The sequence below is a fragment of the Lissotriton helveticus genome, chromosome 8 (assembly GCF_964261635.1).
Source record: "Lissotriton helveticus chromosome 8, aLisHel1.1, whole genome shotgun sequence".
Lineage (NCBI taxonomy): Eukaryota > Metazoa > Chordata > Amphibia > Caudata > Salamandridae > Lissotriton > Lissotriton helveticus.
Window position 1 is genome coordinate 858044908 of NC_136069.1, and position 13687 is coordinate 858058594.

Below are 13687 nucleotides of genomic sequence, written 5' to 3' on the forward strand. Positions count from 1 at the left end.
GGATCAATGGGTAATGTTGTTGATTTTGTGAAATACAGAAATAGAGATGGAATTGAATTTTTAAAAATTAAATTTGATGGCATTGAGGAAGTACAGCTAATTGGTCGTTGTTCTGCTAGATTTTTGCTTGTAAAAGACTTATATGTTCGCCGTAAGCAGTTTCCTGTTTGCTTGGCATATGCGGTGACAATTCATAAATCGCAAGGTTTAAGTGTAGACAGTGCATTGGTGAATATTGGCAGTTCTGTGTTCAAGGAGGGTATGGCATATGTGGCATTGTCACGAGTTAGAACTTTATCGGGATTGTACTTGATTGAGTGTAATGTCACAAACATTTGTGCGGATCTAGATTGTGTTAAGGAATACAATAGGTTAAGAAGAGAGTATGCGCCACATTTGCCTCAGTATCCTTTGTTTGAGAAACGTGTGGTAGGCCGGAAACGAAGAAATGAGAACAATACTGGGGAGGTTGTAGCAAAAAGACAAAAAGTCAATGAACCTAAAATTACAAGCAGAAACAAAAAGGATTCTGTTGAAGATGTTGTTGGTTTTCAGTTTGAAAACAGTTCTGGTGTCAACTGCTATGCTAATGTAGTGGTTAATGTTTTGTTTTCTCTAGAAAATGTAAAAGAAGAGATTGTGGTCAATTCTGATCAAAGATTTTGCAGTTTGTTAAATTCTGTGTTAGAGAAATGTAGCACTGATAGAAGAAACATAGAAAGTGTGTCTGAAATTCGAAATCTGTTAGACAGATGTTCAGGCCAAACACAATTCTCTCAAAATATTCAGCAAGATTGTCAGGAGTTTTTAATGTATATGCTTGATGTATTACATGCTGAAGGTGTAGATGTAGATCAGCTGTTTGGGCTTTCTTATCAATGGCAGCATGACTGCGAGAACTGTATGGTATCAAGTACTACTAGTGTAGACTCAGAAAGATTTATATATTTAACTTTGCCAGACAGTAAATCAGTCTCCTTTAATAAGCTAGTAAAAGCAGCTGATCACAACATGGAGTGTAGCCAATGTAAATCTGAAATGATGTCCACATTATTTATACGAACATATGGCCAGTATGTCATTTTAATGTTCCAACGATGTAGGCCTGATGGAACAAAATTGACAACTTTAATTAAAAATGTTGTAGCTTCGCAGTTGTCAATCAGTGATGTCATCAGTGATGTCATTTGAGATGTCATCAGTGATGTCATCAGTGATGTCATTTGAGATGTCATCAGTGATGTCATCAGTGATGTCACTGACCATGTCATGAATGATGTAATATGTGACATGATCAGCAGTGGATTGCGGGTGCGCGATATATAGTTAGTACAACTAACTATATATGGAATTTCAATGGTTTTGTGTGAGTAAAATAAGGTTTTTTAAATGCTAATTCCTAACTATATATGGTCTATAACCTATGGTTTTTTCAGTGAATTTTCAAGGTTTTGTAAATGCTAATTCCTAACTATATATGGTCTATAACCTATGGTTTTTTCAGTGAATATATATATATATATATATATATATATATATATATATATATATATATATATATATATATATATATGTATATATATATATTTTACCTACTGGCGGTCGCCAGTAGGTAGTTATAGTTAGGACCTAGTTTCCATTCTATTGAGAATAACTTTGGCGCCGGTTGTTGAATGCGGCGTTCGATGCCGTGTCTCATTCCATCCTTCTGAACTCTCTTCGATCCCTGGGAGTGGACGGTCCGGCATTGGCCTGGATTGCCTCCTTTCTAAGCGAGCGCACTTTCCAAGTCTTTTCCACTAAAGCCACTTCCGCGACCTTTCCACTGGTGCACGGCGTCCCGCAGGGGTCCATATTAAGCCCTTTACTGTTCAACATCTATATGAGACCCCTGGCTACCATCCCGGAGGACGCAGGTCTGTCTATTTTCTCATACGCCGACGACACCCAAATTGTGTTTTCCCTTTCCAGCAGTGAGCGCAGCGGCGTATCGATCCTGAAAACTGGATTGTCACGTATAGCTGAGTGGATGCAGAGGCATCTCCTCAAACTAAACGGTGACAAAACCGAGATTCTCATTTTAGGGAAACATAAAGACCTGTGGGGCCCCCAACATTGGCCCAGTGACATGGGTCCTCTTCCCGAGCCAACTTCTGTGGTTCGCAACCCCGGATTTTTGATAGACGACAAGTTATCTATGCGACAGCAGGCCACTAAGGTGGCCGCCATCTGCTTTGCCACCTTGCGATGGCTCCAGAAAATTTTATGGATGCTGCCCCACTCCACCAGAAGAACCGTAGTCCAGGCGTTAGTAACATCTCGCCTGGACTATGGTAATGTCCTCTATCTTGGCGCCGACGCTGCTACCATCAACAAACTCCAGGTTGTTCAAAACTCGTCGGCTCGACTTCTTTGTAACATCCCGAGGAGATCTTCGGCCTCACAGGCTCTTCGCGATCTACACTGGCTTAGAATCTCCAGTCGTATCAAGTTTAAAGCCTTGTGCTATCTCCATAAAATCAAGCTGGGCTCGGCCCCAAAATACTTGAAGAGCCTGGTCCAAGCCTACAAGCCTAGTCGCACTTTAAGATCTTCTGCTAACTGCGACTTTGTTGTCCCTAGATTCAAGCTTGTAAGGATGGGGGGTCGGGCCTTTTCTCATTTAGGCCCTAAATATTGGAACGCGTTACCCATCACCCTGAAGTCAGAAACTAACTTTCTTTGTTTTAGGAAAAAATTGAAAACCATCCATTTCCAATGATTCATATATTGTTTCAGTGACTCATGGTGTGGTCCTTTGAGAGTTTGGCTTTTTCTTCTTCAGTCTATCCCTTGCGCCGGGAAACCCCCTGCGGGTATCTGTTGCGCGTTACAAATTTAATAAATAAATAAATAAATACAAATAAATCTTCGCAAATTTCTCAAAGAAGATGGCCCACTCCGCTCCGCTACTTCCCTGAAAGTCTCGGGAAGATTCGTCAAGTGGGGGCTGAGAAAAAAGGGGGCCCATGTTAATTTCCATAGGACGATTAGACAAGGCTACAGCCCGAACCGCTGAACGGAATTACACCAAATTTGGGAAAATGGTAGGGTCTGGTACGCAGATCACGCTTTTGATTAAATTGTGTAAATCCGTCCAGTAGTTCCTGAGAAAAACAAAAGAAAATATATATATATATCTGGGCGGAGCCTAACCACACATCTCATCGGGAGATCTGATTGGCTGTCAGCACTTCATCCAAGAAGTGTTGGCAGCCATCTTGGGACCAATATACATGATAGCACCTCATTAAAATTTATTTCAGTTAATAGAAGGTTTTAGGACTTTAGTTACATTATAAATCATTTGTTGATGGTACCATACTCATTTTAGGAATTGTGGTGTGTTCTAAGGTGATTTTACCATGTGAAAAAGCCTTCTGCTGGGATATCATGAATCATGTTTGAAAGAAAACTATTATCTCATTCTTTTCCCACAGTGGTTTGGAAGGGGATCTATAAGCTATTTTCTGTAAATTCACATTATCTTTCTCAGTCATGTGAGAAGGAAGTCTTACATTCTCAGTAAAACATGTACACCCAACAAGGACAGAGACTGTCAGTTGATTCCTTTGTGTTCTACTGCAGCTTCCCAGAGTGTTCTAAAGAACAACTAGAGCGCTAACAGTCCTACTTATCACAAAGGTATGGCACACCTGAAGCCATCTTGATTGGAATAAAGTGGTAACTCTTAAAACATTTAATTTAAAAAGGAACAAACTTAGGGGGTATATTTTTCCATAGAAAGTATGATTAGTGCTGCAGAAAGAAAAATTAGGGCACATTTTGAGTGACTTCTCAAATCCTCTTCTATTTCATGAAAAAATTCTGACATGCAATCTCCCAAGATGGCCACCACAGACAAACGAGCCCAAATGTAGCACAAATATCCCCCAGATGTAGCCCAAGTATAGCCCAATGACAGAATGTCCCAGAGTGTTCTAAATAACAACTAGAGCGTTAACAGTCTTACTTGTGACAAAAGTATGGAACACCTGAAGTCATCTTGATTGGAATAAAGTGGTAACACTTAAAACATTTAATTTGCAACGGAACAAAATGAGGGGGTTAATTTTGCCATAGAAATTATGATTAGAGCTGAAGAAAGAGAAATTAGGGCACATTTTGACTTCTCAAATCCTCTTCTATTTCATTAAAAAAATTCTGACATGACCTTCATGAGGTGCAAGATGGCGTCTGCTAGTCAGACGTACGTGTGAGAGGCTCTGTTTGGACGTCCCGGCGATATCGCTTACCTGGGGTTCAGCAACTTTCTAGCATTGGCCTGTGGCGTATTTGTGGATCCTGCATGGTGCTGGTTCTCTGGGAGCCCCCCAATGCCATCTGGGGGGGCCGTAATCGGCAAGGAGCTGTGATTTGGTATTGCTGCGGTCTCGGTGGCTCCCAGCGCGACTCTCGGAGGCAGGAGATGCCACGGAGCTGTAGTGGATGGAGCACGCTGGGGAGCAGCAGCGTTTGGACTGCACTCGGATACTTTGTTGCAAGGAAGCGCTAACTTCGCTCGAAGTACTAAGGACGAAGAAATTGCCACGCGAGTCGCTTTGTTTAATCGTCAAAAGCGGCAAGGAAGGCACGATAAGTAAGATACTCTGGAGATGTTGCAGACCAGCTAATTATTCCGTATTATTATTTGGTCATTGTTTATCTCAACACCGCTCTTATATTGCGAGAACTTGGCTTTTTTTTGGGAGCTTTTGGGAGCTTGTGTGCAGCGGAAAGGACTGCAGAGGTCAGCTAGCCGCTTTTCTAGCTAAAGAGCCCCTCTCCTTTTCTGTTTTTTCTTTAAAAGCAAAAGAAATCTGTGCACTAACTAAATACTACCTTGACTGTTTCTATATACCTCTTTCATTCTGATCATCAGGCTATGGGTCCAAAAACAGCTCGTGGTGGAAAAACTATAGCTGTTGGTGAGAGCCAGGTTGGGACTCGTGCCGTGCTTGCTGCAAAGCTAACGCAAACCGGTAGTAATAAAGAGGAAAATTGTAATGGATCCGAGGCAGATAAGGTGGCTACACCCAAGATTCCACAAATGTTTCAAACTCCTTCAGGGAAAAAGGGCATGACTCCCATAGCTAGACCTACTGATCCTGATCCCCCTGATACTGATGGGAATACTACGCTGGTGGAAGCACTGGAGCAGCTGGTAGTTTCCCCCGTTTCACTACAACACTCCCTAATGGTACCAGTACAAACTCCTGCTGGATCTACTGATGAACATGTAGGGAGCGAACGTTGCGTGGGTACTGCGACCTGTGCCACTGGGGAAGAAGCTATTGATCCTGTGAGCAGTAAGGACAGCGAATTTCACTCTCTCTCTGAGCATTCAGATAGAACAGATCTTGATGGGGATTTGGAAGACAAGGAAGATTTGTCAATGCATGAAGAAACTACAGAGGAGACTACACCGATTGGGAAGGACAGCCAGCAGAGTGAAAATAACCGGAGGGAGCTGGGTGGCGGAAACGATACCATTAGGCAACAAGGGGTCGCTGAGATTCCTGACTGGGCTATGTCAGAGGCTGATCCTATGTTTGCATACCAGGACTTGTCTGAGCAGGCTAGTGATGGTCAGGGGCCACTAGCCAAGTCTCGCTTCAGGAGATTTTTAAGGCCATCTCGGAACATCGACTAAAGGCAAGGGCTGAGCATCTAAAAACCCACACTGCTTGTCGGAAACTTCAGAACACTGTTCGACGTCTGGCAAAATCTTGTAATGATTTCACAGACAGAATGATAGAGGCTGAGGTTCGCATTTCTATATTAGAAGATCAAGTGGCAAATCACAAGGTTGAAATTGCAGACATTAAAGCACACAAAGATGATGTACATAGCAAGCTTGCCGATATGGAGAACCGACTACGCCACAATAATCTGCGTATTCTTGGGGTCCCCGAAGGGAGCGAGGGGCAGGACATTCGCAAATTCGTAGTTGAACTTTTTGAAGAGGCTTTTCCGGAGGTTAAAGACTGGAACTGGGCCCAGGAAATCCAACGGGCGCATCGATTTCCATTTTGTCAGCGACCAGTTCGAACCGGGCAAGATGTTCAACATCCATGTGCTATATTGATCTCACTAAACAACTTTCTGGCAAGACAAACACTCTATGACCTGGCGAGACCTGATAAAAAGAGATCTGGGAAAGCGACAGAGTTTTTTGTCCGCCCCGATTATTGCCACTCCACTGTAGAGAACCGGTGGCAGTTACGTCAACTTATCGTACCATTCCAATCTAAGGGCTTGCAGGTTTTTCTTTTACAGCCGGCTACCTTAAAAACTGTGTATAAAGGACAGAATTGGTTTTAGGGCTCCACCTCTGCTAATGCACCTGCGCATTACAGATGTCGAGACATATTGGGGCTTAACGAGAGCTTAACCAAACGGGTGATTTGATGCTGTGCCGTGAAAAAAGCGCGTGCACGCATCAAAGCCACCCTCCCACAAGCTTCCCCCAGCGTGCACTCTGGCATTTCTCCTCCCCTAATTATTCACTACCCATGGCCGGCCGGCACATCAAAGGCTGCTGCTCCCTGTGCGTCTCGTCACCCTTACTCTCCCCTATTCTTCCCTTCTTGCCTCTCCCCGCCCCCCCTCCCCACCACAGCAATGCTGAAGCACCGTGCCTGCTTGGACAGGAGACACACACACAAACTTCTTGGGCAGTTACGGGCTTCTCCTGCACACTATTTTTATTTTATCTAGTAATCATGTGACGCACCTTCGCATAACCTGTTTTCCTTAGCTGAAAAAATTCCTTCCTTCGGCTGGCCTCTCCCCCCACCTCCCCACCCTGTAACCAGACCCGAGCACTGGAAGAAATTTTCCGAGCTTCCGCCCCAAGCCTACCCCCGTCTACCAGATGTCCCTCAACTTTTTAGAGACTCCGATGCCTCCGTGCGAGCAGTCTGCCCGCGGTGCAATGTCACACATCTGAGGTGCTGCTGGGGCCTCTGTGGTTCGGGCAGAGGGGGTGCACTCACCCACCTCAAGGTCCAGCCTTTACTACAGCTGCATCTCCCCCAGCTGGCAGTGGCTTAGACAGCGACCAACGCCCCCGCCCATGTCTGAGTGCCCGTAGGAATTGCCCCCAAACCACTAGGCCTCAGAAGAATGAAAGGTTACATATATCCGCACATTCATCCACATAAAGATGCTAGCGCTCGTAGGAATTGCAGTTAACAAGAGCCGGATACAAGGGTGTGCTATGTAGTGTGCGGAGGGCTATGAGATGGCACTGCAATTCCCGCTGCTACCCTACCTGTGTGCCGTGCCCTCAGCACTACCTTTACACGGCACAAGCACAGTAAAGTTTTGCTCCAACACACAACACATCAACAGGCCAGTGTAAAAATGTTTGCACCTGCCCACTGACCGGTGCAAAAATAATATTTTCCCTAACCAATTACTAATAAACAAATATTCAATATAAAGACTGGTGCAAAAATACTCAATTTCACACCAGTGAATCACTGGGAATGTTGTTATTGCATAAGTTGCGTACTGTAAATAGTACAAATGTGCACTGCCCTCATACAAAGTTAATATAATCTGGTTCAGTTCCAGATAGCTTATCTAGAAACTACATTTAGTAGTTGCAATCATCAGCAAGAATAGAAATGTATGCAGGCAACAGACAAATTCACTTCTGGCTCCATAGTAATCAAAACTACACTACCTACATCACCTTGTGCTGGGAATAGACTTTCCACTGAATAAAGGAAAGATTCCTCTGCATAAACAGAACCAAGACTGAGATGATAGCTTGAGAAATGAACCCCCAGCACCTCCCTCCCACCCTCTGTTGTCGGGGTGCTCCATTCACCCTCCCTCCCACCCTCTGTTGTCGGGGTGCTCCATCCATCCTCCCTCCCACCCTCTGTTGTCGGGGTGCTCCATCCGCCCGCCCTCCCTTCTGTGTGTCATCCAAACCCACTTCCTCCAACCCTTGGTTGTCTGTCTGCTGCCCCTGCCCTCCCAGACTATCCTCCATAGTACCAGTTGCAGCCTCCATTGTCAATGTTGCCCTCCACCTGCCTTTCCTCTATGGTCTTTGTCGCCCCCACTCACCCGCCCTCCGTTGTTCGTGTTGCCCTCCCCACCCCACACTTCTTACAAACTCATGTTCCTGCGTGTGACTACTTCCTTGCCTTTCCATTTAACGTGGGTTTGTTAATTCACTCTTTAATGAACCTGTGTGCGTGTCTGCCTGTGTGTGTCTGCCTGTGTGTGTCTGCCTGTGCGTGTGGATGTGTGTATGTGGGTGTCTGCTCGTGTGAGTGTGAGTGTGAGTCTGTGTGTGTCTGCGTCTGTGTGTGTCTGCCTGCCTGTGTGTGTTTGTGCGTGTCTGCCTGTGTGAGTGTATCTGCGTGTCTGCCTGTGTGAGTGTGTGTCTGCCTGTGTGCATACTTGCGTGTGTGCCACGACTTTACTCTCGGGTAAAGGAGCCCCAGCGATGGAGTGACACACTCACTCACTGAGGGTGCTCTCTGAAGACAGGTCTGGCAGGGCTTGCAAACACACAGGATGTGGCTCCCCTCATCCGGGGCACTTCCACTTCCTAAGCCAGGCCTCGCTCGCAGCTATTGCTTCACAGAGTCTGAGGCCCGGCTCCTCCGTCTGTGCACAGCACACCCTGTGCCCCTGGGCCTGGGAGCACTGGCACTGCTGTCACAGGCCTGTGTTCAGCACACCCTTTGCCCCTGGGCCTGGGAGCGCTGGCACTGCCCTCTCCCCTCTCCTCACTCACCAATCCCTTTCTCCCCTCCCTCTCTTTCCCCTCTCTCCCCACTCCCCTCTCTCCTCACTACCCTCTCTCTTCACTCCCCTCTCTCCTCACTCCCCTCTCTCCTTTCCATCTCCCCTCTCCTCACTCAACCCTCTCCTCACTCAACCCTCTCCTCACTCTCCCCTCTCCTTACTCTCCTCTCTCCCCTCTCTTATTCTCTTTCACCTCTCTTCTCCTATCTACCCTCTACCCTCTTACCTCTCTCCTCTTGTCCTGCTCCCCTCAGCATCACCACAGCATCACTCAGTGGCACCACAACATCACTATGCGCCACTACAACATCACTGAACGCCACAGCATTACTCATCGCCACCACAGATTCACTCAGCACCACCCCAGCATCACTCAGCACCACTCACCATCACCACATCATCACTCGGCATCACCCCAGCATCACTCAGCACCACCACAGCACCACTCATCATCAACACATAATCACTTATCGCTACCCCAGCATCACTCAGCAACCCCACATTATCACTCAGCACCACCACATTATCACTCAGCGCCACCCCAGCATCACTCAGTGTCACCCCAGCATCACTCAGCACCACCACAGCATCACTCAGCGCAACCACAGCATCACTCAGCGCAACCACAGCATCACTCAGCGCAACCACAGCATCACTCGGCGCAGCCACAGCATCACTCAGCGCAACCACAGCATCACTCAGCACTACCACAGCACCACTCAGCACCACCCCAGCATCACTCAGCACCACCACAGCACCACTCAGCACCACCCCAGCATCACTCAGCACCACCACAGCATCACTCAGTACCACCACAGCATCACTCAGCGCCACCCCAGTATTACTCAGCACCACCACAGCATCACCACAGCATCACCACAGCATTACCACAGCATCACTCAGCACCACCACAGCACCACTCAGCACTGCCACAGCACCACTCAGCACCACCACAGCATCACTCAGCGCAACCACAGCATCACTCAGCGCGACCACAGCATCATTCAGCGCAACCACAGCACCACTCAGCACCACCACAGCATCACTCAGCACCACCACAGAATCACCACAGCACCACTCAGAACCACCACAGCACCACTCAGCACCACCACAGCATCATTCAGCGCAACCACAGCATCACTCAGCGCAACCACAGCATCACTCAGCGCAACCACAACATCACTGGTTCAAATATGTTCTTTCAATGTTTCAAGCTGTTTTGAAGCTTTCACGCTTTATTACAAATCACAAAAAGATGTTAATATTTTACTTCTGTTCTTGGATTTTCGTCACAATAAAAAACACTGAACATAATCTTCACAAAAGTTATTTACAAAAGTTTAAGCTATTGCCATTACAAATTAAATACATTATTTAAGTATTAATTATTTAAAAAAATTAAAAGCCATTGTTATTTGTAATATCAATACATCTAAGTCACGTAAATACAAAACATGTTGCATTACAAATGCTATAGGTGTCACATTTGCTAAAGTTATAACTATTGGCATTGTAAATGACAAAGCTATTAATTTAGCTATTTTAAAAAATAAGACATAAATAAAAATAATCATTTATAAGACTAATAGCTCAAACTTTTCTAATGCGAGCCCTATTGCATTTCCAATGCTTGTTTTTACTTCTGAGACCTCAGCTAAGGAATACCTTAATTCTCTGGGTTGATGGGTTGATGAAATCGTGCATTGGTGATACATAAGATGAGTACATATGTGTATTTATTTAGGAATATGCACGTAGATCAACTGCTGATCATTGTTTGCTTTCTTTGTTTTTTATTTGATTTTTAGAAGTTATGCTGATTTGTTACTAGATTGTCCAAGTGCTGAGAATCTCTCATACTCATCTAAAGGGCGATAGGCCCTATTACCTTGGTTGTTTGGGAGGGTCACTCGGGCGGGGGCTGGGGAAGCGTGGGGAGGGGGGGCTTTGAGGAGGGGCTGCAGGGTGTAATGGGGGGTAGGTTTTGTTCAAAGCCTATGCTGTAAGGTTGTAGGAGCAAGCTTATTCTCCGTGCCATGTATTAATGATTCTTGTCAATTTAAGGCTCAATTTAGGGTAAATGGCTAGTAATAGTTTACGCATATGCTCATTTAATGTGTGTGGACTAAACAATGCTTTTAAACGTAGACGTGTGCTGCAGGAAGTGTGATTAATTAATCCTGATATTATATGCCTTCAGGAAACCCATGTGTCATGGGGGAACCGGAAGATACTGAACTGGGTTATACACTATTTGTCGCCTCACGACAGACTACTATGAATCGAGGGGTTGCTATTCTGGGGCGACAAATAATAACTACCACGGGTAAAACCAAAGCTGATAGTTTAGGGCGCTGGGCAATTGTGGAGTGTATTATTGGGGGTGTTACTGATACCATATGTACGGTATACGGCTCGAATTTGGACGAAACTGAGATCCTTGAATTGTTGAGCTGGCATTTTGGGGTACACCCTTAATATTACTGGGGGATTTTAATATACATTGGGAGTCCTCTTCTTGGGATCCTCAGTTTACTTGCTATAGTGGTCGTAAGCCGCATGTTTTTAGAGCATTGCAGCAATTATTGCTCCAGCACGGCTTAGTAGATGGGTGGCCATTTGTTAACCCAGGCGACCCCGGGTATACTTTCTTTTCATCCCCTCATAAAAAGTTTGTTCAGTTGGGTTATATTTTTTTACCCCGGTCTCTTATGACTAGTGCTCGTATGCAGGTAATGCCATGAATTACATCGGACCATGGTCCTGTTGTCTTAGATCTGCCTCCACTTAAGATGCAGCAGGGTACAGCGATCATTTTCATTCAATAAGAAACTATTATCTGATGAACAATATGTATGCCATGTTCAAGTATGGGCTCAGCAATTTCTTGATCAAAATAGAGGTACAGCATCCCAGGCGATGGTATGGGACTGTTTTAATGCGGGGCTGTGGGGTGAAACTTGTAGTTATGGGTGGTCTCAACAGCGGAAACAAAAAACTGAAATGGATAAATTGCTGGCAGATTTGAAAAATGCAGAACAGGAACTTATCTTGGATATTAGAGCACATCGAGATAGTGATCTGACACAGACTAAGGTTACATGTTTTAAGGCAAAGATTAAGGGTGCCTGGAGTCGTGATATAGCATGTCAATATAAAACTCATCGAGCTGAGAGATATGGGTATGGTGAAGCGGTAAAGAGATGCTTAGCTCAAAGACTACGTGGGCGACAGACATTACAACGTATAGTGACTTTAGAGAACGACCGGGGTGGCTTGGTTGACTCGATGGATGTTATATTTCAGGTTTTTCAACACTACTATACTGAATTGTATACCCAGAATATCTTTCTCAAGATCAGATTGACCAGTTTGTGGCTAGATGTGATCTATCCACGTTGGAGTCTACCACCAGAGTGGAGCTAGAAGCACCAATAACGATGCTAGAGCTCGAGATCGCACTCAAGGATCTTGCACTTGGGAACGCTGCTGGTCCGGATAAATTGCCTTTAGAGCTATATCGTTTGTTATTTTCTATTATTAAAGATGATATGCTGGCCACGTTTATTGCTGCTCAAACTGGCAACCCTCCTCCCTTGTGAGATGACGCGAGTAAAGTGGTATTTAAAAAGAAAGATAAGCCCCCGCATCTTCCGGGGTCTTATAGACCCATTTCATTAATTAATGTTGATGCCAAGATATATTCTAAAATCTTTGCCAGCCGCTTAATTCGAGCTGTACCTTCATTGGTGTCTCATTATCAATCAATCAATCAATCAATCATAACACTTGTATAGCGCACTACTCACCCGGGAGGGTCTCAAGGCGCTTGGGGGAAGGGGGGTTGCTACTGTTCGAACAGCCAGGTCTTGAGTTGTTTCCTGAAGGCGAGGTGGTCCTGGGTCAGCCGAAGGTGGATGGGGAGGAAGTTCCATGTCTTGGCAGCCAGGTAGGAGAAGGATCTTCCTCCGGCGGTGGTTCTTTGGATGCGTGGTACGGCGGCGAGGGCGAGGCTGGTGGACCGTAGTTGGTGGGTGGGCGTGTAGAAGGTCAGTCGATCGTTGAGGTACTTGGGGCCCAGGTCGTGGAGAGACTTGTGTGCGTGGGTGAGGAGCCGGAACGTGATCCTCTTGTTGACGGGGAGCCAGTGCAGGTCTTTCAGGTGGCCGGAGATGTGGCTGCGTCGGGGGATGTCCAGGATGAGTCGGGCGGAGGCGTTCTGGATGCGTTGGAGTTTTTTCTGTAGCTTGGCTGTGGTTCCGGCGTAGAGGGTGTTTCCGTAGTCCAGTCGGCTGGTGACGAGGGCCTGGGTGACCGTCTTCCTGGTTTTGGTCGGGATCCATCGGAAGATCTTTCGGAGCATACGCAGGGTGTTGAAGCACGATGAGGAGACGGCGTTGACTTGTCTGGTCATCGAGGGGGAAGAGTCCAGGATGAAGCCCAGGTTGCGTGCATGGTTGGTTGGCTTGGGTGCGGTGCCCAGGGCGGGGGGCCACCAGGAGTCGTCCCAGGCGGAGAGCGATGGTCCCAGGATAAGGACTTCCGTCTTGTCTGAGTTCAGTTTCAGGCGGCTGTTCTTCATCCACTCGGCGACGTCTTTCATCCCTTCGTGTAGGCAGGTTCTGGCGGTGTCGGGGTCTCTGGTGAGGGAGAGGATCAGCTGGGTGTCGTCGGCGTAGGAGATGATGTTGAGGTTGTGTTGGCATGCGATGGCTGCAAGAGGTCTCATGTAGACGTTGAAGAGGGTGGGGCTGAGTGAAGATCCTTGCGGAACGCCGCAGATGACTTCGGTGGCCTCGGATCAAAACGGGGGGAGGCGGACTCTCTGTGTTCTTCCGGCGAGGAACGAGGTGATCCACTCCAGTGCCTTCTC